We start from the raw sequence: 21,849 nt of genomic DNA, 5'->3' as shown, positions 1-21,849 counted from the left end.
ATTTACTGTAAATTAATTATTATTTCCATTTCAAAAAGTTGTGAAATGTTTCTAGAACTCCCCAAGATTGACCCAAGTTGGTTTCTAAGAATATTTTCCTATAATTATAAACATGTAATTATAGGAGTGGTTGGGAGGACAAAGATTATTTCAAAGTTTTTCTCTCTAGTTTGTTCCTAATTAAAAATAATGAAAGGCACAAAATCCCGATCAACAAGAGAATGTACATTACTCAAAACTATTGATGTAACATTATATTAGCAGGAATAAGAAATGTAATCTTGTAAATGCAATCAATTCACATTTATCAGAATCAGGACTATATAATATTTATTTAATTTTGAATACTTGATGAATTATATACAGAGGATTTGGAGAGGAATCAAAGAAAAGTTTTACAACCATTTCTGGCCAAACTAGAAGCAAAATGTAATTGAAACATTCAGGAATGTTCATTTTTAGTTAGGCTTTATCTAAATTTAGGAGAGTCAGACACAGTTTAAACCTATGACTGATAGAAATGTATCTTATTAAGCCTCCCTTAGCTTCATTAATCATATGTTAGTTTTGATTCTTGATCCGGGGTGATCTTAAACACAGTAATAATGGCTCCTTAGTCCTATTCAAACTATACTCAAGCAGTTGTTCTGTGTCTGATGGGTTCCTATCATGTAACACTGGCAAATTAGGGAAACAAGAAATATTAAAGAGACAGAAAATATTTACTTTAGTTGAAAAGGTGCCATGATATGCATACAACATATACATTTACATCTTATTCACTCAAGTACACTTAGGTTTCTTTTGTTACCTACCAGAAATGATTAAAAAAAAAAAAATCTTGACCTCCTAAGAAATTTGTTGAGAGAGAATAAGAGAGAGAGAGGTAGAGAGGGAGGGAGAGGGAGGGACTAATTCAAGTAAAAAAAAAAAAGAAAAAAGAAGTCAAGCTAGAAACGTTGGAATTTCTTTGTTTAGAGTTATGAGGGAAAACATACAATAAGACATTTATAACCGCCACGACATTGTTCAAAATATTGTTTCTTGGATGGATCTGACTCAGTCATGAAGTGAGTTCAGCAGGACAACTCCCTTTTGGCGGGGCAAGAACAGAAGGAAAAATAAGTTAGTGTTCACAAAAGCACTTCCAGGATGAAGATCAGACCATAGTGACATTTATTTATAAGTCTATATATTCTAATGCCTTTTAAAAACAAGTTGCATCTACTAGTGTCCTGTCTGTGTCATTATTGAATCCCACAAGTTGAGAGCTCAGTTGGCAGCACATGGGCTTCTAAGGTTCTATTCTCCAAGGTGAGCACTGTCAAGGGGGCGCTTCATCTTTACACTTGACTTTCACTTTTCTCTGGAAAACCCTGAGCACAGTTAGCAGCTCTAGCAGAGGGTGTCTAGCTGGTCACCATCTGCTATCACCTCATGGACTGAGGCACTTGGAATCTTTAGGAATGCAGAAGCAGTGGTAAAGGTGAATAGTAGCAACACCTCCGAGACATTTCCATAGTTTTCTTGTCGCTGATAGAACCAGATTCCAAAGAGACTAGACATAAACTAGTGGTAAAATGGGGGGAGTTAATACCATGCGTTAAATATAGTTCTAAAGGCGCCGATTCCAGATAGAGGGATTTATACGCCACTAGGGAGTTCTTTGGCATTCTTTAAAAAATGACTTTCATACTTCGTGTTTGAGGCACTTGTTCCTGAGCCAGTTGAAGTCTGAAATCAGTCTTGAAGTCTTTCTGTTCCCGGTGTTGGGTAGCTCCCTGATCTTTGATCGAGGATTGAGACAATAATGAAATGGGGCTGATTATGGCATACAGAGCTTGCATGAGAAGTAAAGTCAGAGCAAGTGTTGCCACAGCCAGGCATATGATTGCAGAAGATTGACAGTGACTCAATTTTGAGGCCACACCAAGATAGGTCACATGGGTGGTTTGCGTATTTGGAAGGTAAAGCGAGAATCAATGATCTAGGACGGGGAGGCAAATCTAAAGAAAAGAGTAAACACTGAAATTGCTTCCAGGAGTGAGGACCTGTTGACAGCAGACGATGTCATATCTACCTCAGTTACTCTAGATAGACCGCTTAGCAGAAGGTGTTGAAGGAGCTAGAAACTCAACCACCAAGGGTTTCTCGTTGTTTATCCTGGTTGTGATGACCTCTAAGAGGTATAGCTAGCATCATGAGCCTCTATGGTAAAGATATTTTCTCTTTATTTGTGGAACAAGGGTGTTATAGTTTGGGTTCCCTGGAGACAGATTCTGAAGTGCTGAGATTTATGTCCACTTGGTGTGTTGGGAAGTGCCCTTGGGAACAACCCATTTGAGAGAGAAGGAAAGCAAGATTAGGCAGAGAAGATAGGAATTGTGCTTTCATGGTAAAAGCCTTGGCTCCTCCTACTGGGAGTTCTGAAGCTGGAGTAGTCCTTAAGAGTTATTCCAAACTGGGGAGAGAATATCAGTTCTGAATAAAAATCAGCCACATGATGCACAAAAAAAGAGATTTATATCCCTATTGTGTAGATTAAAAAAACGAAACAAGTTCAGAGTGGTAAAGTAAGTGCCCAAAGTCACGCAGCTTCTATATGGAATGGCTGGAGGCCATTCTTGCTGTGGCTGGACTCCAGACCTTGGGCACAGCCAGGTAATGTATAGTCTCTGACAGAAGGATCCAGAATATGGTCTCCCACTGAACACTGACCTAAGAAGTCAAATAAATGTACCTCTGAGGCTTTGAAAGATTATTGACGTGCTTATCTTTTGGTTTCATATAAGAAGATAATAGCACATGTAAAAAAAATAGCACATGTATTAAAAATTATTTTTTATTGATAACATTTTCAACCAGTTTTCTGTAGCCTAAAATTTTCCTTTCTTACTTATCACTTAATGGTAACCTCAAATAAGGCCCTTCTTGGGTCTTAGGTTAGCTAATTTTTTCTTAAAAATAGACCAGAAAACCATCTGAATGTACTATTTTCTTTTATATAATGTCTGTCAAAATAATCAACATTGTAGAATTTTTGTAGTTTTCCACCTCCTGCATGTAGGAGCTTTGTAGATTTGAATTATGGCGGCCAGAGCGTAAATGTAGGATCTGTGGTTCTGAGAGGTTATGAGCTTTGCCTGAGGTTACACAGCCTGTGTGGGTGATCCAGGCCCCCTGCACGCCCTGCCGGGATCCACATTTCCTGTGGGCTCCCTACACACTGCCTCACCATAAGGAATGTTCCATCATGGCTCCATATCTAGGAAATAAATGTGTTGAACCATATGAGTCAATGGAAGAACCAGGGCCCATGTGTTTTTAGCATGAGGGGAGCAGCCAAGCCACCACAAAGAGGCATTGGAACTATTCCCATGAGCGCCTAAGAAAAATAATTGCTCTGGAAGGGGATTAAAAGTTTGAATAGAATTCATTATCTATTTTCTTTGGATGAACTCTATGTTATTAGTCAACGTGATCTGGGCTTGGGTACCACAGTAGAACCAGTAACAGAAAATATTGATCCTGCAACTTGTGAGAAGCATGAAGTGGGCATGAGTTGATCTCTGCGCTTCCATAAATGGTAACTTTTATTCTAGTTATTTGAAGATTTGTTGATCATTATTACTTGAAAGGGATCCAGCTAAAACAGCATTTGCTTGGGTTCTTGGGTCAACTATTTCACTTCTGGTGGCAGAAAATATACTACATAAAAGGATTATGTCTATTTTTCTTGACTTTCCTTTCCTTTTTGGTCACTTGGCCAAAGTGAGGTCCTGGAAAATATTCTCCACATGCTTGAGTGTGGGGAAAATGTGTATGGTGGGGGGAGAGAGGGAGCTGGGGGAGAGAGAGACAGAGACAGAGAGAGAGTGAGGGCACAAGTGAATCAGCCACATCTGATGTGTTGTAACAGTAAGTGTGGCTTATTCAATAGACTAAACCTTCCTGGGAACAGCTTGGAGACTGGCTAAGGTGCGGTTTAGGGCTGCTTAATAAGTGTTATTTTAGTGATGTGTGTATCACATAATGAGTGTTAAGTAGTGAATCCTTGGGACGGCGGTCAAGGCTGTGATATTTCTATAACAGGACTCAGACTATCTCCTCCAGGGAGGTGTCTCACCTAGTGTCAGTGATTGTGGCACACACTGCGTGAGTTTAGCTTCTGGTAGAGCCAAGGTAGCACCGCATGTGTTGAAAACAGTGACTGCAGATATGTGGCTGCAAATAATTCAGGTAGATATTATTAAAGCAGATGGACAGCACATGGAATGTGACAACCCCAAGTTCTGTAGGTGACTTAAGGAGACAACTAAAGCAATTTTGGGTAGAGACTGCGATGTCCATGCTTATGCACAAAAAGTTACTAGATGCTGTCAAGGACTGAGAGCACTGATTTTAATAAATAGCCTAGGAAATAGAATGCCAGCATTAGAAGTCTTATCATTTGACAAATGAAATCATTTTAAAGAGAATTAGTAGGGCCTGGGGCTTAACAGCCACAGAAAAATTTTAGAGCTAAATCAAATAATTGTACTGTCACCGATAGTACCAAGACTTTTAAAATGTCAATAAACTTGAACAATTGCTTCTATCTTTTTTTTTTTTTTTAATTTTTATTTATTTATGATAGTCACAGAGAGAGAAGGAGAGAGAGGCAGAGACAGGCAGAGGGAGAAGCAGGCTCCATGCACCGGGAGCCCGATGTGGGATTCGATCCCGGGTCTCCAGGATCACGCCCTGGGCCAAAGGCAGGCGCCAAACCGCTGCGCCACCCAGGGATCCCGAACAATTGCTTCTAGTAATTTATACAAAATAAGTAATTAAGAGTATGTGCAAGCAACTACAAGAGTTGTTTTCGGAGCTTGTTCTTATTAGTTAAAAACTGGAATAAATCATGAAAATCAAGAATTTGTTAGATTATTATAAATCCATATAAATCCACATTTAACCATTAAGTATTATGGGATATATAAATATATAATATATGTAAATACGTATTTACACATAAAAGTAAATATATATATTACTTTGAAACATTTAAAACCCATAAAAAATTGAAAGAATAGTGCAATGAATATCTGTTAACAACTTGCTATACCTTCTCTTTCTCTCTGCTTTTTGCTAACCTTACTGAAAGTAAGCTATCAATATTATGACATTTCACCTTTTAATGCTTCATTCAGCATGCTTTCTCCCAAGAGTAAGAGTATTTTCTTTAATAACACCATTACCACCCTTAAAAAGATTATCACTAATTCAATAACATCATTCACAAACTTACTTAAATTGTCTTTATTATTCTTTTTTCTTTATTATTATTTTTTCTGATCCATATTGTTGTCTGCATAGTTAGAGCTATTTTTATTGTTATTATACTGGATCCTACTGGGTATATTTCTCTAGAAAGGAATAATTAATTCAAGGGCCAAATTCTCAGACTTCTCTCCGGAATTTCAACATGTACATATTAATCAGTACCATGTATCTAAATGAGTACAGTATTCTTTATTTTATAATTTAAAATGAAATCGTCACAGAATTGAAAGCACTTGTTTAGTTCTTGCTCCAGGACAGTATAAGAATGCTGTGATTCTGGACAGTGTTTATAAACTTTTCTCTCAAAAGTGATCTATCTATAGGGTCGTGGTCCAAGGTCACTTACCCTCCTCGCAGATGTCCTCTGGCTATCTCAGTAAAGGAAGTAACCTTTAATCAGCATGGGTGGCAGGGACCTGGGGAGTCCAGGAGAGGGGAACCTAGGCTCATCTTGTCTGCTGACTCATAAGTGTACACCCGGGGTAGGGCCACCAAAGACCAGAGGCTTAGGTCTCTGGGGCAAGGCTCGGAAACCATCCTGGCTAAATGACAGAGCTGGAGACAGCCAGATCACAGCGTCCTGCCGCCTTTGTTATGGATACGCAGCCTGTTGTTGCTGGAAGCAGAGTCTGCCACTGGCGTTCCAGGGAAGCTGACCAGGCAAGAGGCAATGATGTTGGGTTTGCTCCTCGGGGAAATCTTCATTTCATCCCTGGGAAGGCAGACAAGCTGGTGCAAAAGGAAACCCACACCTAGTAACTGATACACAGCAGTGACGTCCCTGGGGGGCGGTCTCAGAACAGGGCTAGATGGAATTCTGCATTCCATGAACTGTAAGCAGGATGTCAGGGATGAAAAGGGAGCTAGAGTGGGCCGCACGAGGCTAAAAATTATCTACCAGAGTCACTGATATTTTCCTCTGCAAACAGAAAGAACACCCTCTGCAGGAGTCAGTCCTCTGGAATGATATTTCTGGGGAATATAAGTCTGGCTCCCAGCCAGACTGGTGAGGGGTAGTGTGATTTTATAGCACACCACCTCTATTTCAACGCCTGTCTCTGCCAACCCCAGTATCCCATTTTTCTTACTGATAAATTCCTTTCCCTTGAAGATTCTGCTATTCTATACCTTTGAATTCAAGGAGTCAACGCACTTTGATGGTGGAGCTGAACTGGGTTTGAGGTTCGATTCCAGTACATTCTGGTTATAAGAACATGGTGGACCTCTTCACTTTGATGAGTCTCACTTTTATCATCTGTGTGTGAGAGTCATAATTCAATGTTTAGCACAGGTCTTAGTGCATAGTCAGTGAAGGAAAGAGGATGGGAACTAACACTTGCTGGGCGTCTCTTATGTGCCAGAATGTAGGCTGGGCTAACTTGTGTAGCAGGGGTCTCAGCTTGAGCCCAGGCTGTAGTAGCCATTTGGGATCCATACTGTCTAGGCGGGTTCAGTGACCTGGCAAAGGTCACCTGGAAAATGGACCTTCCAGAAGCCTGAGGCAACTGAGGAGCATCCTGGATGAGCACTTGTCATTTTGGGTAAAAACAAGCTCTATAGACAACTTGGTTCTAGAACACATTATCAGTAGGGAAGAGTTTCCAAGTAAAATATAGTGTTTGTCACTCATATACAAAAAATCAAGTCCAGCTTCTCATGGGTTTCCATTATGAATAGGTGGAGCTACATGTAAAAAAAAAGAGAGAAAGAGCTTTTAAAAATAAAACTTTGTAAGAAACTGAGGCACAAGAAGCATTGCTCTCACTCCTTTGTGGAGAAATGTGACACCAATGGAGAAAGTGTGGGTGATTCATATCCAAGATGGCCAATTGATGTCTCCCCTTCCCAGTGAATTCTCCTATTAGGAGCTGAAAACTATTTCTCCCATCCCCTTGATATTGGTTTGGTCTTTGTGACTTGCTAGATTAATGGACTATGGTACAAGTGATATTCTGGGATTTCTGAGACTCAGTCATAAGAAGCCTTAGCAGCTTACATTTGGGATATCTGGAATGATCTTTCCTGCAACTCTAAGCTGCTCTATAAGAAGCACATCTCAAGACCATCATTCATGAAAAGTCCAAGGCGCATGGAGTGGTCCTGGAGACACCGTGTGGAAAGAGACCAAGGAGAACTGAGGCAGCAGACATTTGAGTGAAATATCATCAGAGAAGGGGAGGCTTGATTCCCAGCAACCCCATGAGGATGCCAAGGGGATCGGAGATGGACCACCCAGCCAAGCTCTCTCCACAAAACTATGACCATAAATGTAATGGTTGTTTTAAGGAAGAATGACTTTAAAAGGAAGACTGTGTGTGTGTGTGTGTGTGTGTGTGTGTGTGTTCATGCTTCAAGTGTCCTAGGAAAAAAAATGGAAAGCTATTTTCATAAAATAAAAGAAGTTTTAAAAGCTATTTCTGTGAAATAATGTAGAAAAACTATGGGTGGGAATTTGAATATGGTTACGTTTGGGCTATAATGGGAGAGGACAAGTGGACTGTTGGTTTGCCAGCCATGAACATTCTGACCATGATCTTCTTGTTATGCTTAGGGTTTCATGGGAAAAAAATTCAAATTAAGACATGGAGCAGGTGGTATCTTGGGAAGCTTGGGAAGATAAGATTTCCTGGATCCCCTTAGTCAGAGTTCAAATCAAGAAGGCTTTGAGAGAACGTAGCTCCTTCACATCCAGAATCGGCCCTGGCGTTCCAAGTTATATTGGAATGGGGTTATATTGATGTGGGTTCAGTATATGGGTATGAAGGGGCTCTGGGGCAATAGAAAAACTCTTTATGAGCCTATGACTTACTTTATTTGTTCAGAATAAGCACTTCTTTACTATGTAGGAGACCCAGCTGAATGGGAGGTCTCCTCTTAAGGGAGTTAAAATGAAAATAAAAGCCATATGAAAATAATTGAGCACAAAGAAAGGCATCAGGTCCTTTTGGCCAAGAACCTGGTCCCTGTGTAAAAGACCCAGGATGCCACCTTAGCCGTGCCGTGGGCTAGACAGAGACGTGCAAGGCCTCAGGCCCCCTGCTCCATGTGTGAGAGCTCGCTTGCCGACAGCGCACCGACTGGGCTAGCTCAGCTTCATCCTGGGAGGGCTGTGGTCCTGGGGTTCAGGAGAGGCACTCTTGGCAGACTGCACTCCTGTTTAAGGTTTGAAGGACCCACCTAGTGATAACTCAGCTGCGGTGCTGGAAGTACAAGGGAGTCAATGTGCTGAGTGTCTGCAGATAGAGCGATACATTTATTCCAGGGGTTATGGAGAGGTTATCACGGCTCTACTATATTACAGGTTTACGTCAGGTACTTTTTCAAGGAAACTATCTCTTGCTAGCTGGTTTAGGTGTGGAGATACACAAGTTCTGAAGCAGGAGACCTTGTGGCAGTAGGTGGATACAAGGAGGTAATTATTTTACTGCATTTCTTATATCCGACCATGCCTTGCCCTTGGGCATGGTATGCGTTGAATCGCTCTCCTCTTATTAGCCATGAAAATAATCATTCCTCTCGTTGGAGGAATTGTGTTCTCTTTTTTTCTGTGATTTTATTTTTTTAAAATTGCCTTTTGCTAACTTAAAAACAATGTGTTTACAGGCTCCAGGTTGTCTGCCCACTTGTGAGTGGGGTCTTGGGTCAGGTCACTCAGATTCTCATAGGATTCATTACTCACCTACATTGTGGTCTGCAATGTACACCATACGCCAATTGGAGGTAACTATATAGCAGGCTTTTGTCTGCAATGAAGGAGCAGGAAATCAAAGGTAACAACTACTTCCTGACAAATTCAGCCTCTCTCTGTCTCATTGAGTAGATGTTCGTTTGATTACTTAAACATAGAGGGGGAAAAACAAGTTCCAACCTCTGTGGGCAAGCACCAGCTAAGGCGCCATATGAACCCTTGTGGGGCCACATGTCAGGCCTTGTTTTCAGCCAAGTTCATTGAAGTGTAAGAGAAACTTTCTATAGGAAATTAGTAATTGAATATGCTTATTGTCAGAACATGCAGGGGATTTTGTTAACAATCACCATGCAAAATGGCGGGGGTAGGGGGAGCCGTCCAAACTGGATTTCCCCTTTATGCTTAGTGTCCTTGAGATCAGAAGGAGACCCAGGGTAGGCTCAATCACACCTCTTACACTTGCTTGAGTCGAAGATTTTGCATCCCCCTGGATGGGAGGCATGGCTGGTCAGGTCTGCACAGCTCAACATAGTGGAAAAGGCAGCAGGCATTCTGCTCTCATACCCTTCTAGAAAAGCAGGTAAAATATCTACATTGGGACATAGGGACACCAAGGCTTCGTATAATACGGAGCTGGGTAACTACATGGATAAGCCAGTGATGTCTGGCTCAGGCAAGAGAGAGATACAGAAGGCAAAACACCCAAAGTTACACATTCTTTGCAGAGAAAAATCAAAGAGCTGGGTGTCAGATGAATGTCACTGTTTGGATTACGCTCAGAACTTTGCCAGCACGTTGCAGTTACTTCTGCAAAAATTCAGGTAAAGAATATAAGAAACCAGGAATTCAGGAGAGCTGCACGAGACAGTACGAGAGATCTGAATTAACTGGGCAAAGGTCTATACTCCAGCTTTTCCTAACTGACCCCTTTCATTCCGGTATGCTCCAAACAAATTTAAGGGAAGGACAAAAACTATTCTTTGGAAGGAAAGGTGTGGAAGGAGATGGAAGACAAAGAAGAATGGAGAGGGCATAGAATGCTAGGTTGAAAACTCCTTCCTGTTCAAGACTGAGACAGAGAGGGCGTGTAGGAGTTATACCACAGTCCGTCTGTCTACCCATCCGTCCTCCTTACATCCGTCCATGAAGGAGAGCGACAAAGGGGGACTAAGGCCACTGCCACACACCATCCGTTGAAAGTGGTTTGCTGATTTTAATGCTTCCCAGATGGATACATTAGGAAATTCTACGTGGTGCCTTCAAAATGTAGCATTTCAGTTGTGAGAGGGGGGACGGAAGAGGCAGGGTGTTCGGTCTAAGGGCCAATGTCTAAAACTAATAACCCCTTTGTGGTTGTGAAGCTATGAGGAGAAGCCAGGAGTCAAGGGGTAAAAGGACACAGCTTTCCTTCTCCTTTAATGCCTGGACTGGGGACACATTTGGTAAAGCCCGGTGGGGAAACATATCTCTGTCAATGTTGTATGGAGGAATAGAGAGCTTTTGTCTCAGGATGTCAGTCTAGCACCTTCCATCGGAATTAAGTTCACTCAAAAATTGAAAGCACCCCACCCCCTACCACCTCTCCTACATCCCTGAAGGATTATATTACTGTAATCAAAGTAACTCCAGATAGAAAAGGCCTTGCAGGTTATCCGGTCCATCCTCTGGAAGTCTGCAGACTTTCTTCCATCAGCATGGCCATTGCTGTTTTGCTCTGTCTGCTTTCCAGGGTCCCCAGTGAGGGAGCTTCCCGCCCTTCTCTGGGGAGGGCATTCTCTCATCCAGCAGAGCTCACCGCCAGGAAGTCTTCTCTGATACTCATCTTGAGTTTTCCTTCTTCAGTGTATCCCGTTACCGCCAGGCCCTGCCATCCTACCAAGCCTCCGCCCCGGTGGCTGCAGGCCGCTTCCCCCTTTCACGACCACCCCTATTAAAACCACTTCCATGTTGTTCACTCCCGTTTACGCATCCTGTCCTCAGTTCTGGAGACTGCAAGGTCACTTTCTGGGATCCGCTCTACCATTTTTGTCTGCACCCTTCCTCGTTACGTGAACACGGAAGTCTAATTTTCATAAGAAAGTGGGGTGTTAAAAATTTTGTTTCTTTAGACATTTTTGTAAATTTGTAAATTTGGAAACTCTTACGTGCCCCCCCCCCCCCAAAAAAAACTAATTATTGAGCTCTTGTGTGTTTCCCCACTGGGCTTAACTGTTGCTGGTCAACTCCGCGGCATATCTGGCAAATTCAAGAGTGTGCACAAACGGGAGGAAAATAAATTTAGTGAAGAAAGATACGTGTTCTTAAGCCACAAGATGAAAGGTCACTGTTAGGGGAAGAGCCTGCAGCATCACCTGCAGTGTGGCTTTATTAGGTTGTGTGTTGTCAGGAATCTCGAAGTAAACGTCCTTCCTGTCAGCAGGGGGACTCGGGTCTATTTGGTGCATCTGACAGGCGAGGCTGCTGCATGCTGATGAGCCCTGAGCTCAGAGCAACCAAGGACAACTCCACATTCCCGAGTCTTCCCAGGTCATCCCAGGTGGACTCTCTAACTGGACAGGTCCTCCACACCACATCTGATGTGGAGAAAAATCTCCTTTTGAGGAGAGAGAATGTTAGTCATGGCAGGCCTGGCGACTCCTGGCTCTATTATTTCTGTGTGAACTTGGGCAAATTCCTTAATCCTCAGTTTTCACATCTGTAAAAAGGACTATTAGTCACCGATTATCTTGTAAGATTTTGCTATTTGGCACACAGTAGACACTCATAACATGCCCTAAATGTACCTACAACATCTTCTTGAAAGTTGAGAAAGGCTTTGACAAATTTATGTGTAAAGGTGCTCATCGCAACATTGATTATAATGATAAAGAAATTGGAAATAACCAACACATCCAACAATAGGGGATCGAAATCTGGAAAATTTCATTAAGAAGCAATTTAAGTTCGTTTAGAAGAGTACAAGGCTCTATAGTGGGATCCCAGTTTCATATTTATATATATGCTACTTGCTCTATGCAAGTATGAAATATATGAATGCATCAAAAAAGAGTAAATGCATCAAAATGATTTTCTTTGGTTTTGATTTTAATTCCAGTTAGTTAACATACAGTGTCATATTAGTTTCAGGTGTACGATGCAGTGATTCAACAATTCCATACATCAGTTGGTGCTCATCATGACAAGTACATCCCTTAATTCCCATCAACTTTTATTTTTAGATTATATATATATATTTTTTTCTTTTTCTTTTTTTTTTTTTTTTTTGAGAAAGACAGCATGTGCAAGGGTGGGGAGAGATTTGGAAGCAAGCTCCATGCCTAGTGTGGAGATCATGACCACCCCTGAGATCATGACCTGAGCTGAAACCAAGAGTCCAATGCTTAAGGAACTGAACCACCCAGGAGCCCCCCTTCCCCATCCCATCACCTCTTTAACCCTTCCCCCACCCCGTCCCCTCTGGTAACTAGTTTGTTCTCTATAATTATGAATCTGTTTCTTGCTTTGCCCCTTTCTCTTTTTTCCTTTGCTTGTTTGTTTTGTGATTTAAATTCCACATATAGGTGAAATCACATGATATTTGTCTTTCCCTGACTGATATATTTTGCTTAGACTTATACTCTCTAGTTCCATCCATGTCATTGCAAATGGCAAGGTTTCTTTCTTTTTTATGGACGAGTAATATTCCATTATGTATAAAATGGAATATATCGAATATTCTTTATCCACTCATCAATCCATGGACATGTGGGCTGCTTCTATAACTCAGCTATTATAAATAATGCTGCCGTAAACATAGGGGGGCATGTATCCTTTAAGTTTTTGTTTTTGTATTCTTTGGGTAAATACCCAGTAGTGTGATTCCTGGATCATAGGGTAGTTCTATTTTTAACTTTTTGAGGACTCTTCTACTGTTTTCCACATGGCTGCATAAATACACCAAAACGTTAACAGTGGCTGCCTAAATGTGGTGTACCTTATATGGCTGATACTTTTTTTCTGTTATTTGCAGGGATTGAGTTTATTTTACCATTTCCAGAGATGGAATGGGGAGTTAAGGTCTCTGTCAAATAATACGCATAATTTGTGTTTTGAATATGTTTTAGAGCAACAGTTCTCCTTAGTCTGAGTCTTTGCAAAATCCTGCTGCTCCATATTCAAATCAGATATAATTTCATATTCAGCAAAAAAGGAGATGTTAAAAATGATGTAATTTGCAAACAGTGTCTCATAGGCTGTTAAACCATGACTCACTGGAGGTGGACAGGACAGCCCAGGGATTGCCTCACAATTCTTTGCTGGTTCCCTGCCTCTGAGCCCTCCCCATTCTCTGTTCTTGGCTAACTCTGAGTCACTTTCCTGTCTAGGGCAAACCTTGTCACCCCCTCCACAGAAGAAAGATTATTTGTTGACATTTAAATCAACAGATCTGAATTTGAATTTTAGCCTTGACACTCAAGAGTTTCATGCCCTTGAGCAGAGGACAGAAGGAAGCAGAGCCCTTATTCACAGAGTATTTATAGTGTGCCAGGATGCATTTTTCATAGAAGAAGTTAAACTAGAGACCAAACAGCTGTGTAGGGTGGGATGGTGATGGGCGCTGTCTTCTCACTTCACATCCTATGCTCTTCTCTGCATCTAGCACTAGGCTTCTTGTGGATCAGGTTTTGCTTTTTGTTTTTCATCTACAAAATGGGGGTAATAATGAGGGGATTAAGTGAGGTAGCCTACGTGGGAATGCTTGGAACATGATTCATGTCCAATTTGAATGGTGTGACAGTGATCTTGAATGAAGAAGTTGAAAGGGACTGACGTAGAGCCAGGAACAGAGCTTCAGGGACCTAATTCCTAGGCTGATATTCTCCTTACCCATATACGTGCTGCCTATGCTTGCACACGTGCATGCACACACACACGCACTGACGTATGCCGTAGTTATTTCCATGAAAGAATTTAGAAATGCAGTGTCCTTTTATTTTTGTTTTCAAAGTAGCACGTCATCCAGGTCAGAAGAAACTTCTCACCCAGATAAATCTTTTTCCCTCTAGTCTATCCTATTTTGTGTTCAGAATCCTATCATGGAAGATATTTTTAAGTGAAAGAATTGACTGATACTGATGGATTTATAAGTGAAACCATATGCCAAATTACTTCTCATGTAAACTCCTTCCGATGTGTTTTTCAGTCTTTGTCTTGTTTGGCATATTTATTCACATAAACAGAGTGGGGAGGTGCTGGGTCTTTTCTAGATTTTGCCAAGCAAACCCTTGGAATATCTGCTACATGCTCTAAGAAACTGAAGCCCAGCGACGCACTTACTGCAGCATCAAGGTAGGTGACCCACACCTCTTGGGGCACCCTGCCTCGGGCTACATTTAGCCCTAGTTTCATGTGCTTATCTCAGAATAGGGGATATTTGACAAATTATGTTTTGCAAATAGGTTATTTTATGTAGGTGAGATGTTGTATCTGATATAGCCTATAGTGGGGGTGATATTTATATTACGGGCAATATCACTTTCCTTGTTTCTTTCTTTCTTTCTTTCTTTCTTTTTTTTTTTTTTAATTATAATCCCTTTTCCTGCCAAGCCCAATAGCTGAAGGAGTGCTTCTGGCTCCTGGGGTGGCTAAATGCTGCAATATGCTTTGTGTCTGCTCCCCTGACCTTGGGAACACAAAGTAGGCTTCTAAAGATTCCACTGTTTGCTTCAAGCCTCACGCTGGGTCCCTGCTGTTGACCACATTTTGAATGTTTTTATAATGATTTTTCAACTGCTTCCTTGAAGAAAAAAGGTTCATTTCTGAAATCATCTGTTGGTAATTAGGGTGACCAGCTACTTGTCTCCTGTTTTAAGGCCTAGATCAGGATTTTACCGGCAGCGGTGTTCAAAGTCACCTTTGTATTGAAGAGGAGAAGAGGTTCATTGGAAGAGTCTGAGAATCACTCAGATTCTACAGTCTGGAGGGTCTTGGTCAATACATGGTAAAGTTGCTGATAATGATGATAATTGGAATTTGTAAAGTGATTTATAGTTACAAAGCAAGGATACCAATTTATCAAACAGAAATTCTATTCATCTAACAGAATTTCTTACTAAATTCCTGTTAAAAAAAAATAAAAAATAAATTCCTGTTAAATCCTGTTTACCTAACAGAATTTCCTAAGAATCTGCTATACGTGCAGTACTTGGGATTTAAGTATTATGTAGGACATGGTGCTACATTCACAAAGTTCATAGGGAAGTAAATCACAGTAATTTATTCGGTCATCACCATAACTGGTGATGTAAGATTTATTTTTCTTGGATATGACTATTTAGGCTGAGAGAAGTGAAGTTGATATCAGTATTTCCACATTCAGAAGAGGGAGCGCTGGTCATCAAAACCTAGTCTTCTTTGCTTCAAACTCTTGCTCTTTCCAATGAGCATGAGCTCCGGACATAGACGTCTGCATTCTCCTTCTGAGCTCTGCCACTAATTAGCTGTGAGACTTTGCAAAAGATCCTTAGGCTCCTTTAGCTCTTGTCTCCCATCTGTAAAATGAGAGGAAGAGTTCTGCTTGTGTCCCAGTGTGATCGTGAGGATGAAATGAGGCAAGCATGGGAAGCACTTAGCACAGTGCCTGGCCCAAAGTCAGACTCCCCGAATGATCCCTATGGTAGGAATAACAAGGATTATGACTCTAGCTACAGCACGAAGCTCGCCCATTACACATTCTTGCAAGATCCTTGGGTAAAGCGTCATGTTTACAGAAGTGCAGTTGACACAGGAGGTTACGACAATTTCCACTTTCTTTTGCTTAGGGATTATGGCAATGTATATATTGGATCATTTATTCAATAATGAACATTTATTAAACGCATAATATGTGCCAGACATAGATCTAGGTGCTGGAAGCTAATGTCCTAGGACCTATTTAATTTTTAGAATAATCTCTTGAGAGATGGTTATCAATATGTGTTTTACATGTGAAAGAAATGAGACTTGGAGAGTTTTAAATTATATAGAACATGACTATACATATCTATTATGTGACATTTAACATATTAAACCTTATATACAAGCATATAATGGATATATAATATATATATATAATAATATATAATAATAATTTGCCTACAGTCCCCTGGTTGGTAGATGGCACAGTCAGGGTGCTAATCCGGGCCCTCCGCCTTCATGGCTAGTGTGCTGCTTCTATTCTTGCCTGTAACAAGATTGCTTCTCCATTCCAGAATCCGCTTTCCTTCCATTGATGAAGGGTTAGAAGTTACCATAGAACACCAGGTGTGTTAGGCAAATCTGAAGTTTTAGGTTACCATAATTATAATTTATTCAGAAACTTAAAAATTCGTAGAACGTAACAGGTTAGTCGAGAGGTTATTTGGTAGATTTCCCCTATTTCCAAATAGATTCATTCCGTAGACAGGTAGATATTTATCTTTAATATCACCAGAAGATAACTCATAACTATTTTGTTCCCTCACAACGATTTTCACTGCATAAAAATCCCTTTTTCTTCTCCAGCATAAATCTCTCAACAATCTTGAGCAGCCACAGACTAATGTGGGGATTTTACGGAGCACTCAGTACGTGTTAGCGCCGAATTAAATTCACATGCTAAAAGCAATGAAATTAAATATCATGAGCTACTCTCCCTCTTATCCTAATATTGTCATTTGTACACAATGCTTGAAGAGGGCTATGTAATCCAGATTAGTTCTCTTTTCTTTTGGTGATTGAGTTGTAAACTCCATACCATTTCCTTCTGGGTGTTGTTTTTATGATTTTTTTCCTATTTTAAATTTATATCTGAAATTCAGCACCAGCCACATACCTAAAGTGCTTAATTTTAGGCTAGGGGTTTCAAATAGAATTGCTTCCTATCTGGACCTGCACTTTCTCCCTCATAGCTTGGGGTAGGAGAGTCCTAGAAGCTACTCACAGGGACACTGTAGGCCTGCCCAGTACAATTGGAGTTTTTTTTTTGGGGGGGGGGTGTTGAGAGCCAACAGATAAATTAAAAGATGAACATCGAACACCTCTAAGAACCAGAATCTAATCATAAGCTCACCTGGAGCATAAGTTTGCTACATGATCCATTCATTCATATTTATATTTGTCTATCTAACCTTTTCTACCAAGCACCTTGAAAACCTGTAGCCGATCCACCCACCACTCACCATTTGGCGGCACTGAGTTCTGGATAAATGTGGTAGGGTCATCATTAGTTTCCTGTGGTTGTTTTGATTCTTAAACCTGAATTGTAACCTTCCAAATTGGCTGACTTCCAATTCCAAATTGGAATTTAACCTTCCAAATTAGCATATATATATTTTTTTCTGTTACTCATTTCCCCAGTCAGAACTTCTGATTGTCCAGAGAGGCAGGGTATCAACCAGTGTAAGCTCGTCTTTTCCAGCTTCCTCGCCTGTGGTTATGGATGGGTTGTCGTAACATCACAGCTCGGAGTTTTGCTGGCTGTGTTCTTCCCTTGCTGATGCACAACTCCTCCTTCTCCCTCTAATGCTTGGTGGCATCCTGGGGGTGTTGCACATGAATTTACCGTAATCTCTGTCCCAGCTTTTTCCAGGTCCCACCCCTGCTCTGCTTAGTGTCATCCTGGGCTCTGAATCCCTAAAGTGCCCAGCTGAGAAGTGACTTCTGGGGCTGGGGAAGACTGCTGTGTTATATGTGGTTTGAGGAGTCTTAAAGCTACCCTTTCTGTCATCCAAGGTTTCACAGAGTTTTTAGAGAAAGAACTCTCCTCCTTTCTACTTATAACCCTCTTGCTTTCAGGGTTGGGGAGGGTGGGTATTGGGTTGGCAGGGAAACTGTAAGAGAGTAACAGATGTGTCAGAACCATCCCCCCCCCAGCCAGGGTGCCTGCCTCTGGTTGCTCCCCAGGAGGCCCCTCAGGCCAGGGGCAAATGGTTTCAGAGAGTCCTTTCCCACCACTTGGCCACACATACTCGAATGTATCTCGATCCTGCTTAGACTCCTGCTCTGATCTTGACTACATGGTCCCAAAAGGACAATAAACCATTCATAACGACTTCTAGGGAAAACCACTTCCCTGTAATATCTGCGATCTAAAACAGCTCACATGTGAATGAAATGATAACCTCTGTGGGGGCAGAGAAATGGAACTAAGCCATTTCTGAGTTTCAGCATGATGAAATAATGATAGCAGAAAATGGATTATTTTGCATCAACCTAAATGAGACTTCTACTTAATGAAATGCCGCTAGTGTTACGCAAACGAACAGAGGAGATAGAGAAGGATAACCCTGTGCTCTGATATCTATTCTACTCAAAGTTTGCACATTTCAAAGACCAATTAAGAAAATGTTAAACGTGGTGTAAAGTAAGGAGACTGTTTCTCACAAACACTGTTTTTCCCACTCAGTGACGTATTTTGGGAGATGATCATGAACAAACATAGATTTGATACCCTTGTCCATATGGGCTGAGCAGATTGGGATGAGCGTCAGGTTGTTCTGGGAGTGATGGATGGAAGGGACAGCTGCCCTTGATGAGCAGAGCTGAAATCATCACTCAGGCAATCACCAGGGAAAGCTCTGGGTGACTGCTCCTAAAATCCAAGTATCCATTTAAAAATTAATTGCATTTGACATTGGAAATACACATCATGGATCTCATGTGGATGGCTTTCCTTTGAGGTCTACAATGCTCACTGCTGTGCTGCAGATGTGCTCAGTCCCTTGTAACTGCAAAATGTAATTGGGATGATCCAAATCTTTACAGTTGGTTGATGAGAACCAATCATCAGAAATCAGGAAATGGGATGAATCTAAAAGTTCCATGGTGTGGGGAGGCTCAATCAGTTTCCCTGAAAGTGTATGACACCAATTAGTCCCAAACACACTCTCACTTTGATGGTAGCCATCATACTCATCTGTAGTAATGTGAAGGATTATTCTGGGTTAAAATGCTGATTTTCCCTGAGAGCCTTCTTTTGGGAATACTAGGTTCATATATTCCTGTCTCTGTTTCTTTGCCTTTTCATCATCTTTAAAGTTTATAGGTTCAGTACTTAAGAACTGCAAGTTTAATCCTGGGAGTAAAGACCGAAACTCGAGCCTTGCTGTTTTCTATGTGTTGGTACATTAGTATTTCTTTTAAAAAATTTTTAAAAGAATTTTAATATTTTTCCAGCTGTATGTAGATAGAGTTGAAATTCTGTGTTTTCAATAAACACAGAATTGTTTCCTGGGTTGCCACCTCTCCTGATGTTGACCCTGTGGCACCATGTCACTGGAAGAGGAACTGAGCACTCTTTACTCTTTGCCTGTCATTTTGTCAAAGGGTTTATGCCACTTCCCTAAGGCAGCCCAGTGTCATTAGGCTACCACACCTGTCGCCTGACCAGGGTTCTGCTGTGTGTTGTGACATTTTGGACTTCATGTGTGTCTATTATTGGTTATTTTTGCTGAATCTTTGTTGCATACTCTGAGCAGGTTGTTTTTTGGTTAATATTGAAAATTTGACAGACTGCAGTGCCAAAATATCTCTCTGTATTAAATGAAATGAAAAAATGAGTTTTAATGCTTTACTTATTGATGATCCCTCGTGGGCCTGAAAACTCAATGTTCAGTGAGTTTTAGGAAGTTTTATAAAAGTAAATTGAATTCCCTTTCCTTTCTCTTAGGATGGTAACACCGTTCTTCTTGAGGACAGTGCAATGCAGCAATTAGTGATTTAGTTATTTGAGCAAAGTAAAATTCTGCATCTATCCATAGACTCTTGTTTCTTTTATATTTGGTGTAATGGAGGCTTATACACCAATTTGGTTAAATAATCCAGTCAACAATCCACTATAAAAATCTTTGCAAAGGAACAGAAGGAAGGAAGGAAGAAAGGAAGGAAGGAAGGAAGGAAGGAAGGAAGGAAGGAAGGAAGGAAAAGAAAGAAAGAAAGAAAGAAAGAAAGAAAGAAAGAAAGAAAGAAAGAAAGAAAGAAAGAAAAAGAAAGAAAGAGAAAAAAGAAAAGAAAAAAGAAAAGAAAAGAAAAGAAAGAAGAAGGGAGGGAGGAAGGAAGGAAGGAAGGGAGGAAGGAAGGAAGGAAGGAAGGAAGGAAGAAAGAAAGAACAGAGGAATCAAGACAGACAAGAGAGAGTGGAAGAGAGAGACAGAGGAAGGAAACCCTCTCTCCCTGCCAGACCCCCAATCCTCTACAGGACCAAAAGCTTCCAAAGTCCTAAATTTGCTTTCCATTAGGACAGTGGTTAGACAGCAGCTGTTCAGCCTCTTAAGAGAATACACGATATGGTCATAAACATCATTTCAGAAATATGCTTTTTGTCCAGTTTACTAGGAAGCACAGTAATGAGCTCTGCATGTTCACTACACTTTTTACTCCAGGCCCTGAATTTAACAAGGGGGGCTCCCTGCAATTGGTTCACTCCCTACCTAGCAAATGGAAATGTTTGTTTTGTCTTTCAATTCCAGCCACCCCTGACTTGAATTCCTTTATGCAGTGCATTGTAAAATGCTCTTTGAAGTTCATGTGTCATCCATTTAGAATGAACACCCCAGGTCGGCATGTGCTGCTCCTGCCTCCAATTGTGCTCGGTGTCCCAGTTTCTCTGGGGAAGGTTCAAATCTGACAATACCCTTCACTTATGGTATAGAAATCCATGCATAATGCTGAGTTTGCCAGATGGGAGATTGAGATTTTATGGCAGCTTGCTTGCCGTTTGTGTAGGAAATTCAATTTATAGGGAAATAGAAGGGTGATGATTTTAATGCAATCGAATGTCTTGGAAAGCACTTCCCGACTGTGTCCTGCTATACGCTTAGCTGGCTGTGTGGAACAGTCGATGTGGCTCCTCTTTCCCTATACAGCATGGACAGTCCTGAGGAAAGTCCAGAGAAGACAAATATGGCTCAGGATAGTTGCATGTGGATGGAGAGGTGTGTGGGAGATGGAATTGGAATTTAAGAATGTCTTCATGTATTTTGGGGGATGCTAGTTGAGAGCCTACAGAAGCAACCAGGCCTGTCCTCTATGCTAATGTTGGGTCTGCACATTTTAAAAGTTACAAATAAAATATTCCTTAGGAGACCACTGTACTCTGCCCTTTGTGAACATAGCACTTGATGATTTTGAAGGCACTTAAAAAAGTTTCTCTTTTTTTTTTTTTCCCATTTAATCCTCATCACATTGTTCTGAAGTTGAGACTAATATTCCTATTTTCTAAACAAGAATAGAGCACAGGTTTTGGAGCAGTGATGTTGGGTTCCAACTCCTGCCATGTTTTAGCTAAACTTCCTGGGGATTAAACAAGACAAGACAACCTTCTAAATAATAATAAATGATAATAATAACAATTCAGTGAGTATTCCTCTCACCCTTTCCTCTCCAGTCCACCTTTACCAGATGAATGGTTTAGCTTCAGAGAAAAAAAACATGATTTTAAGCTGAAACCAAACATTATTTATATATTGAATAATAACCATCATAGGCTTTTAAAATTTGGTTCTGATTAGAATTGAGTGGTACAGAATTGAGCCTGTTGAACTAATGGGTGAGAGTAGTCACTCAAGAGAAGCAAACTGCAGGGCTCCAAGTAGTGTGAAGGATATTGCTTAAAGATTCTTGAGATGTTATTTATGAATGACCTGATGACTTACATCCAATAATTGATTTTTCTATTGTAAATTTAAATCTGTGATCCATTTAGCTTTTTGATCGTGAAGCCCCTCATCCATAATAGAATACTTTGACCAGTCATTATCTCATTGACGGAGACTCTGAAAATTGTCTGAGAATCATCTTGCCACCTCCTTCATTTTTATAGACAGAGGGAACGTGACTTGTTC

The 21,849-nt window shown here is 40.8% G+C and overlaps 1 long non-coding RNA gene across 1 annotated transcript in view; it reads right to left on the bottom strand.

The window, feature by feature from the left end:
* LOC144316446 (uncharacterized) overlaps window positions 1-17,375 on the bottom strand; it is a 50,952-nt gene extending 33,577 nt beyond the window's left edge. Inside the window, exon 1 of the long non-coding RNA XR_013382399.1 lies at window positions 17,188-17,375. This is a non-coding gene — a long non-coding RNA (uncharacterized LOC144316446). The remainder of the gene's footprint in view (window positions 1-17,187) is intronic.
* Window positions 17,376-21,849: the final 4,474 nt, after the last annotated feature.

Source organism: Canis aureus, chromosome 1 (assembly GCF_053574225.1).
Source record: "Canis aureus isolate CA01 chromosome 1, VMU_Caureus_v.1.0, whole genome shotgun sequence".
NCBI classification, from domain to species: domain Eukaryota; kingdom Metazoa; phylum Chordata; class Mammalia; order Carnivora; family Canidae; genus Canis; species Canis aureus.
The sequence above is the reverse complement of the archived record's forward strand: the minus strand, read 5'-3'. Positions and strand labels throughout refer to the sequence as shown.